The sequence below is a fragment of the Odocoileus virginianus genome, chromosome 27, assembly GCF_023699985.2.
Source record: "Odocoileus virginianus isolate 20LAN1187 ecotype Illinois chromosome 27, Ovbor_1.2, whole genome shotgun sequence".
NCBI lineage: Eukaryota > Metazoa > Chordata > Mammalia > Artiodactyla > Cervidae > Odocoileus > Odocoileus virginianus.
This window is the reverse complement of record NC_069700.1, coordinates 33,920,819-33,928,697: the sequence shown is the minus strand read 5'-3', so window position 1 is coordinate 33,928,697 and position 7,879 is coordinate 33,920,819. Positions and strand designations below refer to the sequence as shown.

Genomic DNA, 7,879 nt, shown 5'->3' with positions numbered 1-7,879 from the left:
TCTTTAAGTCTTTGGATCTCAAGTGAGTCTCTAGTAGATAGCATATAGTTGGATCTGTGTTTTCATCTATTCTGCCAATCTTGCTTTTTTTTTTTCCATTTATTTTTATTAGTTGGAGGCTAATTACTTTACATCATTACAGTAGTTTTTATCATACATTGAAATGAATTAGCCATGGATTTACATCTATTCCCCATCCCGGTCCCCCCTCCCACCTCCCTCTCCACCCGATCCCTCTGGGTCTTCCCAGCGCACCAGGTCCGAGCACTTGTCTCATGTACCCAACCTGGGCTGGTGATCTGTTTCACCCTAGATAATATACATGTTTCAGTGCTGTTCTCTTGAAACATCCCACCCTCGCCTTCTCCCAGAGTCTACAAGTCTGTTCTATACATCTGAGTCTCTTTTTCTGTTTTGCATATAGGGTTATCGTTACCATCTTTCTAAATTCCATATATATGTGTTAGTATACTGTAATGGTCTTTATCTCTCTGGCTTACTTTGCTCTGTATAATGGGCTCCAGTTTCATCCATCTCATTAGAACTGATTCAAATGAATTCTTTTTAATGGCTGAGTAATATTCCATGGTGTATATGTACCACAGCTTCCTCATCCATTTGTCTGCTGATGGGCATCTGGGTTGCTTCCATGTCCTGGCTATTATAAACAGTGCTGCGATGAATATTGGGGTGCACGTGTCTCTTTCAGATCTGGTTTCCTCAGTGTGTATGCCCAGAAGTGGGATTGCTGGGTCATATGGCAGTTCTATTTCCAGCTTTTTAAGAAGTCTCCACACTGTTTTCCATAGTGGCTGTACTAATTTGCATTCCCACCAACAGTGTAAGAGGGTTCCCTTTTCTCCACACCCTCTCCAGCATTTATTGCTTGTAGACTTTTGGATAGCAGCCATCCTGACTGGCGTATAATGGTACCTCATTGTGGTTTTGATTTGCATTTCTCTGATAATGAGTGATGTTGAGCATCTTTTCATGTGTTTGTTAGCCATCTGTATGTCTTCCTTGGAGAAATGTCTGTTGAGTTCTTTGGCCCATTTTTTGATTGGGTCATTTATTTATCTGGAGTTGAGCTGGAGGAGTTGCTTGTATATTTTTGAGATTAATCCTTTGTCTGTTGCTTCGTTTGGTATTATTTTCTCCCAATCTGAGGGCTGTCTTTTCACCTTGCTTATAGTTTCCTTTGTTGTGCAAAAGCTTTTAAGTTTCATTAGGTCCCATTTGTTTATTTTTGCTTTTGTTTCTAAAATTCTGGGATGTGGGTCATAGAGGATCCTGCTGTGATTTATGTTGGAGAGTGTTTTGCCTATGTTCTCCTCTAGGAGTTTTATAGTTTCTGGTCTTTCATTTAGATCTTTAATCCATTTTGAGTTTATTTTTGTGTATGGTGTTAGAAAGTGTTCTAGTTTCATTCTTTTACAGGTGGTTGACCAGTTTTCTCAGCACCACTTGTTAAAGAGGTTGTCTTTTTTCCATTGTATATCCTTGCCTCCTTTGTTGAAGATAAGGTGACCATGGGTTCGTGGATTTATCTCAATCTTGCTTTTGATTGAAGAGTTTAATCCATTTGCATTTAAAATAATTACGGATACACAGGGGACTTCTGTCATTGTGTTGTTTTCTATATGCCCTAGAGCATTTTGTTCCTTATTTCTTGTATTCCTATCTTTTGTGTTCTGTTGATTTTTTTTTTTTTTTTTGAGTGAATTGTTCTCGTTTCCTTTTGTATATATCTGTAGATGTTTTCTTTATGGTTACCATGGGGATTACATAAAAAACTGCTCTTTTACAGCTCTGTCCCCACCTCTCTCAGTTTTGGTGTCACAGAATTACATCTTTTTATATTGTATGGACCCAAAACATAATCATTCTTTTAATTACATTAGCTTCTTGAATTATGTAGAAAACAAGATTTGGAGTGACAAGCCAAAGTTACAATAATACTTTTACAGTAACAATTTTTTTCTGAAATTTTTTTGTTTTTGACTGTGCTGGGTCTTGTTGCTGGGCGTGGGCTTTCTCTAGCTGCAGACGGGAGTGCGCTCTAGTTGCAGGGTGCAGGCCTCTCGTTGCCGTGGCTGCTCTTGATGCAGAGCACAGGCTCTAGGTGTGTGGGCTTCAGTAGCTGTGGCACGTGGGCTTAGTTGCCCCTTGGCATGTGGAATCTTCCTGGACCAAGGATTCAACCTGGGTACCTGGCTTTGGAAGGTAAATTCTTAACCACTGGACCACCAGGGAAGTCGTTATAATTTTTTCTTTAAATGTATTATCTTGTAGAATGTATAAAACCAAATGCAGTTAAAAATCATTGTTATATTAGTATTAGCTTTTCCCATTGCTGATATACCTTTATTGAGATCTTTAGGCCTGTGTATTGCTTCAAGGTACTCTCCAGTGTGCTTTTATTTTACTTTGGAGGGTTTCTTATAGTGCAGGTCTAGTGGTCATAAAGTCTATCAACTTTTGTTTACCTGGGAATGTCTTGATTTCTCCCTCATATTTGAAGGACAGTTTGACTGGATATGAGATTCTTGGTTGAGCTTTTTCCATTTAGCACTAAGTATACTAACCTACTATCTTCTGGCCTCTAATATTCTAATGAGAAATCCACTCATCATCCTACTGAGAATCCCTTGTATGTGGTGGTTCACTTCTTTCTTGCTACTCTCAAGATTTGCCCTCTGCCTTAGGCATTTGAAAGTGTACATTATTTATAATCTGTCTTGGGTTGGGTTTCTGAGTCAACCTACATTGGAGTTCATTTACCTTTTAGGATGTTCATATTTATGTCTTGGGCTTCCCTGATAGCTCAGTTGGTAAAGAATCCACAGGAGACCCTGGTTCAATTCCTGGGTTGGGAAGATTTGCTGGAAAAGGCTACCCACTCTAGTATTCTTGGGCTTCCCTTGTAGCTCAGCTGGTAAAGACTCTGCCTGCAATGTGGGAGACCTGGGTTCGATCCTGGGTTGGGAAGATCCCCTGGAGAAGGGAAAGGCTACTCACTCCAGTATTCTGGCCTGGAGAATTCCATGGAGTGTGTAGGTCCATGAGGTTTGAAAGAGCAGCTTTCACCTTCATTTATGTTTTACATCAAATTTGAGAAGTTTTTAACCATTATTCTAATATTCTCACTACTTCATTTTCTTCTTCTGGACTCTCACGATGTCCACTTGATGGTGTCCCACAGGTTCCTTAGACTCTGTTCATTTTTATTTAAAATTTATTTATTGGAGGTGAATTACTTTAAAATATTGTAGTGGTTTTTGCCATACCTTGACATGAATCAGCCATGGGTTTACATGTGTTCCCCATCCTGAACCCCCATCCCACCTCCCTCCCCATCCCATTTGTTCACTTTAAAAAAAAAGGTTTTTTAATTTATCCTTGGTTACGCTGGGTCGTCATTGCTACATACAGGCTTTTTCTCATTGCAGCGAGCAAGGGCTACTCATTGTTGTGGTGCAAGGGCCTCTCGTTGCCGTGGCTTCTCCTGTTGCAGAGCCCAGGCTCTAGGTGTGTGGGCTTCAGTAGTTGTGGCTCTTGGGCTTAGTAGCTCCATAGCATGTGCAATCTTCCCAGACCAGGGATCAAACCCTGTGTCTCCTGCATTGCCAGGTGAATTCTTAACCACTGGACCACTAGGGAAGCCTGTGTTCACTTTTCTTCGATCTTTTTCCTTTCGTTTTCAGTCTCAGTAATTCCTGTTGTCCTATGTTAAGGTTCTCTGATTCTTTCTTCTGCCTTCTCAGTCTGCCTTTCAATCTGTCTAGTGAATTTTTCATTTCAGTTATGGTACTTTTCAGTCCTTGAATTTCCTTTTGGTTTCTCTCTAGGTTTTTAAAATCTCTATTGATAGTTCCCTTTTGTTCACACATCATTTCCCTTACTTTCTCCGTATCTTTCTTTAGTTCTTTGAACATCTTTAAGATAGTTGTTTTAAAATTTTGGTAGTATATCTGCCATGAGGGCTTTTTCAAGGAAAGATTCTGTTGAATTATTTTTTCCATCAGTTGGTCCATACTTGCCTGCTTCTTCGTTTGCTTTGTGATTTTTTGTTGTTGTTTAGCTCTGACCATTTGAATCTAATAATGTGGAATTCATTCTGGAAATCAGATGTTCCTCCTTCCCCAGGTTTCGCTGTATTTTTAAATTTGTTCATTTGGTTTCTTGATTGCTGTAGGCTGTCTCTGCTGAGAGTCAGTCTGAGGTGCAAACTTAATGTCTTCTCAGGTCTTCTCTGAGCCTTTCCCTAGGCATGTGTGATCACTTTTGAAAGGTTGTTGCTGAACGATAAGACACGGGATTCTTGGCCTCCGGAGGAGACGAATTCAATCCGGGGCCAGAGACGAGGCTGGATCGCTCAGAGCTTTTGTGTAATAAAGTTTTATTAAAGTATAAAGGAGATAAAGCTTCTGACATAGGCATCAGAAGGGGGCAAAAGAGTACCCCTTTGCTAGTATTAGCAATGGAGTTATATACTCTCCAGTGAATCCAAAGAATGTCTGGAGGTTGTAAAGACCTCACCAGACCTACTCCCATAATTTACATTTTAAGATAACAGAGTCTTAAGCCAGAAGGTTTAATCCAAAGATTGTCCTCAGGCAGAATACATCCTTGTAAAGACCAGACCTGCTCCTATAATTTATGTTTTAAGATAACAGAATTAGCCAGAGGGTTTAATCCTCTGGCAGGATACATTACTGTTATACAGTCACTCACAATCTGAGTAAGGAGGTTGGGCCATTTGGTGGAACCAACTTGAAGAAAGAGTCATAGCTTAAGACAACATTTCCATAAGAAAAAGAAATGTATTGATTAACTCAAGGTTTGAGAGTAGTTAGCTTCAGGTGAAACCAGGTGTCATGGCAACACAGCATTTTAAGAGAAACGTCCTTTTGAATTTGTATAGAGAAGAAAAAATATCAGTGGTTTGTTTCCTCCTGCCGCTAAAGAGAGAGGAAAATGTCTGGCACTTGCAGCCTATTTCCTCTGTTTGGAGACCCCTGGCCTTCCTGCCTGTTACCCTCTCACTTTCTGATTTCCTTTGTGCATGCAGGTGTTTTCGAGTGTCCTCATATTTAATATCTGGCTCTCCAAAGGAGAACAAGGAGTGAACCACAGAGGGGAGTGGGGTGTGCATGGCCCTTTAAACCTCCCTGGAAGTCACTTGAGCCAGAGATGGAGGGCCTTGCCACAATAGCGGAGGTGAAACAATGGCTGCCCACCTATTTGTCTGCATCTCAGTGATCAGAAGCAGCAGCTGGCAGTTAGAGCACAGATACCCAATACTTGGAGGTAGGAGTCCTTTTTGACCACCCTAGCTCCTGCAGGCTGTGTATAACGGCCCCAGGAAAATTTGAACAGCTTCATGCCCCATGGCTGGGATGGGTGATGTGTGTCTACTGCTGTGATAAGAGCTGAAAGAGGTAAAAGCTACCACCATTCACCATTAATGTCTTCTCCCGTAAGTTGCTAGCCTTCAGCAGATTCCAGAGTTCCCAAATAGTTAAATTAAGTTCTGTAAGTGCAGTTGTTGTGTAGGTAGGGAAACCTATTCCTGTTACTTCCTACTATGCCACATTCCCAGAGTCCTCTGAGCTTTTTAGTGTTACAGCTTGCTCCTAGTACCATCCTCTTCTCTTCTACTCTGTTAGCTTTTTAAAAAAATTTTTATTTATTTTAAATAAATAGATAAAGACTGTGCTGGGTCTTTGTTGCTACATACGGGCTTTCTCTAGTTGCTACAGGCAGGGGCTACTCTGGTTGCAGTGCTTGGGCGTCTCATTGTAGTGGCTTCTCTTGTTGCAGAGCACGGGCTCTAGGGTCTGTGGGTGCAGTAGTTGTGGCACATGGAACTAGTCGCCCCACAGCACATGGAATCTTCCTGGAGAGATGGAACCCAGTCTCCTGCATTGGCAGGTGGATTCTTATCTACTGGACTCCTCTGTGTTAGCTTTGAAAACTAACAGACTTCACTCACAGTGGAAACCAGCAGCATCAGTTCAGTTCAGTTGCATCCGACTCTTTGTGATCCCATGGACTGCAGCACGCCAGGTCTCCCTGTCCATCACCAACTCCCAGAGCTTGTTCAAACTCATGTCCATTGAGTCGGTGATGCCATCCAACCATCTCATCCTCTGTCGTCCCCTTCTGCTCCTGGCTTCAACCTTTCCCAGCATCAGGGTCTTTTCTAATGAGTCAACTCTTCACATCAGATGGCCAAAGATTTGGAGCTTCAGTATCAGACCTTCCAATGAATATGCAGGACCGATTTCCTTTAGGATGGACTGGTTGGATCTCCTTGCAGTCCAAGGGACTCTCAAGAGTCTTCTCCAACACCACAGTTCAAAACCATCAGTTCTTCAGTGCTCAGCCTTCTTTATGATCCAACTCTCATGTCATACATAACTACTGGAAAAAAACCATAGCTTTGACTAGATGAACCTGTGTCAGCAAAGTAATGTCTCTGCTTTGTAATATGTTATCTAGGTTGGTCATAGCTTTTCTTCCAAGGAGCAAGCTTCTTTTAATTTCATGGCTGCAGTCACCATCTGCCGTGATTTTGAAGCCCAAGAAAATAAAGCCTGTCACTGTTTCCGTTGTTTCCCCATCTATTCGTCATGGAGTGATGGGACCGGATGCCAAGATCTTGGTTTTTTGAATGTTGACTTTTAAGCCAGCTTTTTCACTCTCCTCTTTCACTTTCATCAAGAGGCTCTTTAGTTATTCACTTTCTGCCATAAGGGTGGTGTCATCTGCACCTGAGCTTATTGATATTTCTCCCAGCAATCTTGATTCCAGCTTGTGCTTCAGCCAGCCAGACATTTTGCATGATGTACTCTGCATATGAGTTAAATAAGCATGATGACAACATACAGCCTTAACTTACTTTCTTACTTACTTTCCCAATTTGAAGCCAGTCTGTTGTTCCATGTCCAGTTCTAATGCTTCTTGATCTGCATACGGATTTCTCAGGAGGCAGGTAAGGTTGTCTGGTATTCCCATCTCTTGAATAATTTCCCACAGTTTTTTTGTGACCCACACAGTCAAGGGCTTTGGCATAGTCAGTAAAGCAGAAGTAGATGTTTTTCTGGAACCCTCTTGCTTTTTCAGTGATCCACAGATGTTGGCAATTTGATCTCTGGTTCCTCTGCCTTTTCTAAACCCAGATTGAACATCTGAAAGTTCATGGTTCAGGCACTGTTGAAGCCTAACTTGGAGAATTTTGAGCATTACTTGGAGATGAGCACAATTTTGTGGTAGTTTGAATAGTCTTTGGCATTGCCTTTCTTTGGGATTGAAATGAAAACTGACCTTTTCCAATCCTGTGGCCACTGCTGAGTTTTCCAGATTTGCTGGCATATTGAGTGCAGCACTTTCATAGCATCATCTTTCAGGATTTGAAATAGCTCAACTGGAATTCCATCACCTCCACTAGCTTTGTTCATAGTGATGCTTCCTAAGGCCCACTTGACTTCACATTCCAGGATGTCTGGCTCTAGCTGAGTGATCACACCATCATGATTATCTGGGTCATGAAGATCTTTTTTGTACTGTTCTTCTGTGTATTCTTGCCATCTCTTCTTAATATCTTCTGCTTCTGTTAGGTCCATACCATTTCTGTCCTTTATTGAGCCCATCTTTGCAGGAAATGTTCCCTTGGTATCTCTCATTTTCTTGAAGAGATCTCTAGTCTTTCCATTCTGTTGTTTTCCTCTGTTTCTTTGTGTTGATCACTGAGGAAGTCTTTCTTATCTCTCCTTGCTATTCTTTGGAACTCTGCATTCAGATGGATATATCTTTCCTTTTCTCCTTTGCCTTTAGCTTCTTTTCTTTTCTCAGCTATTTGTAAGGCCTCCCAAAC

General features: G+C 41.4%; 1 long non-coding RNA gene across 2 annotated transcripts in view; it reads left to right on the top strand.

Moving 5' to 3' along the window:
• Positions 1-2,058: 2,058 nt before the first annotated feature.
• LOC110133059 (uncharacterized) overlaps positions 2,059-7,879 on the top strand; it is a 42,287-nt gene continuing 36,466 nt past the window's right edge. For both annotated transcript variants that reach the window (XR_011483948.1, XR_002312648.2), the window contains exon 1: positions 2,059-2,223. This is a non-coding gene — a long non-coding RNA (uncharacterized lncRNA). The remainder of the gene's footprint in view (positions 2,224-7,879) is intronic.